At 37.6% G+C, this 2,641-nt stretch overlaps 2 non-coding genes across 2 annotated transcripts; both read right to left on the bottom strand.

The window, feature by feature from the left end:
* Nucleotides 1–1,089: 1,089 nt before the first annotated feature.
* Nucleotides 1,090–1,162, bottom strand: trnak-cuu. The gene has a single exon. It is a non-coding gene; the product is annotated as a tRNA-Lys (tRNA).
* Nucleotides 1,163–1,594: 432 nt separating this feature from the next.
* Nucleotides 1,595–1,667, bottom strand: trnak-cuu. Its single transcript has one exon. It is a non-coding gene; the product is annotated as a tRNA-Lys (tRNA).
* Between the last annotated feature and the right edge of the window lie 974 nt (nucleotides 1,668–2,641).

Genomic DNA, 2,641 nt, shown 5'->3' with positions numbered 1-2,641 from the left:
GGTCCAAAACTTTTACTTGAAAGTTCTGAAATGTTACAGTTCTAGAATGTTGCTTGGCAGTTCTAGAATGTTAGGTTGGAGTGTAAGAATGTTAAGCTGCCATTCTACAATGTTAGCTTTAATTTCTAGAATGTTAAACTGCAGTTCTACAATGTTATGTTGAAGTTCTAGAATGTAAAGATGCAGTTCTAGAAAGTTACGCTATCATTCTAGAAATTTGAGTTGCAATTCAAGAAGAATAGGTTGAGGTTTTAGAATTTGTATAAGTTGCGTTACCAAAAGGTTGCTCATAGTCCTAAAAGGTTACGTTGTAGTTCAAGAATGGTAAGCTGCAGTTTTAGAAAGTTAGGTTTAAGTTCTAGAATGTTTAACTGCAGTTCTGGAATGTTAAGTTGCAGTTCTAGAACAATAAGATGTAGTTTTTGAATTTTAAGAGTTATGGTCCTAAAATGTTACTTACAGTTCTACAATGCTATGTTGTAGTTCTAGAATGTTAGGTTTGAGTTCTAGAATGCTAATATTCAGTTCTAGCATGTTAGGTTTAAGTTCAAGAATGTTAAGCTGCAGTTCTGGAATGTTAAGTTGCAGTTGTAGAACAATAGGTTGTAGTTTTAGAATTTTAAGAGTCATGGTCCTAAAATGTTAGGCTGTCAATATAGAATGTTAGGTCAAAGTTCAAGAACGTTAGGCTGCAGTTCTGGAATGTTAACTTGCAGTTCTGGAACAATAGGTTGAATTTGTAGAATTTTAAGACTTACGGTCCTAAAATGTTAATTGCAGTTCTAAAATGTTACATTGTAGTTCTAGAATGTTAAGCTGCAGTTCTAGAATATTAAGTTGCAGTTCTAGAACAATAGGTTGAAGTTTTAGAAATTAAACATGCATTTTCACCAGACTTTAATCCGATCTGAGGAACAGGAGGTAAGCACAGGCCATGATAGTAGAATGCAGGCACATTTAAGTCTGTGAAATTCCAGGGATTTTTACACTGGGATGGAACCGAAATCTTGCGATTGACAGCCGATCCACCCCAATACAGCCACCTGATACTGTGCAGAACTCAGGGATTCCCACTCTCTAAAAAACCACCGCCCAACTTGGGGCTCGAACCCAGGACCCTGAGATTAAGAGTCTCATGCTCTACCAACTGAGCTAGCCAGGTACATCTGAAGTTATGAGTTGCAGTCCAAAAATTTTACTTGAAAGTTCTGGAATGTTACAGTTCTAGAATGTTACTTGGCAGTTCTAGAATGTTAGGTTGAAGTTCAAGAATGTTAAGCTGCCATTCTACAATGTTAGCTTTAACTTGGAGAATGTTAAGTTGCAGTTCTAGAATGTTAAATTGCAGTTCTAGACCAACAGGTTGAAGTTTTAGAATTTGAACATGCATTGTCACCAGACTTTAGTTCGATCTGAGGAACAGGAGGTCAGCACAGGCCATGATAGTAAAATGCAGGCACATTTTAGTCTGGTAAATTACAGGGATTTTTACACTGGGATGGAACCGAAATCTTGCGATTGACAGCCAATCCACCCCAATACAGCCACCTGATACTGTGCAGAACTCAGGGATTCCCACTCTCTGAAACACCACCGCCCAACGTGGGGCTCAAACCCACGACCCTGAGATTAAGAGTCTCATCCTCTACCGACTGAGCTAGCCAGGCACATCTCAAGTTTTGAGTTGCGGTCCATACAGCCTAAATGAGAAAACCTAAAAAAATGTTAGGTTAGAGGACTTGAGTGGAAAAATTACTCACGGACACAATACTTGGATTTCTTTGCCTAAGGGGAATAAAGCTGAAAAACATTCAGCTGTCTTCCAAACCTTGAATTCCCAGTTCAGCCGTTTTATTAAGTGGTTGTATACAGAAAGTTGGTTTACATAATGGGTGTAGTTTATAGTACATCATATTATCTGCTATACTATTGGTTAAAGAGAAACTGGGTGTGCTAAACAAGTTTTAAGGTCAACACAGTTCACAGAATTTTTAATAAAGAAACAATAACACCTTCACACAGTCACACCTGCAGATTAATCTTATCTTACCCTACTGGCCAGACCCAGGAGTGTCCGGCTCTCCTCAGTCTAAGTGTTCTTCATTTCTCAAGGTTTCAAAATATTCACATGATACATTTTAAACAATAATACTTGTTCAGGTTTTATACAATAGAACTCTGTTCAGTCTCCACATTCCCCCCTGTTTATCATTGAATATGCATGTTTCTTCGACTTCAATTTACCACCCTTGATGATAGTTTCATTAGTAAACATTGCATTAATCTTGTACATCTTAAACAGCACTGTAATTATCTTCACTCAACAACAGGTCATAATTTCTGTTCAGCAACACTTGTATTTGAACAAAAGATTGTGTAACCATTTCTTTTCTTTTTTTCATTTTTTTTTTTCATAGATTGCAAAACGTGGAATCACACTTGTCATGTATAAACAGAACAGAATAAGAGCGACAATTACAGGCACAGCAATTTGTTTTGGCAATAATTGCCACCAGATTCCTGCAAACAAGTCATTAAGCCAGTGTATAGGCTTTGCACCGCAAGTACGCTCTGCCACATACTTTTCCAGTTCAGTCAAGTTATTCAAAGCGTCATAAATGGTTCCTCCCGGAGCCATTTG

The sequence above is a fragment of the Etheostoma cragini genome, unplaced genomic scaffold (assembly GCF_013103735.1).
Source record: "Etheostoma cragini isolate CJK2018 unplaced genomic scaffold, CSU_Ecrag_1.0 ScbMSFa_83, whole genome shotgun sequence".
Lineage (NCBI taxonomy): Eukaryota > Metazoa > Chordata > Actinopteri > Perciformes > Percidae > Etheostoma > Etheostoma cragini.
This window is presented reverse-complemented; position numbering and strand designations above follow the sequence as displayed.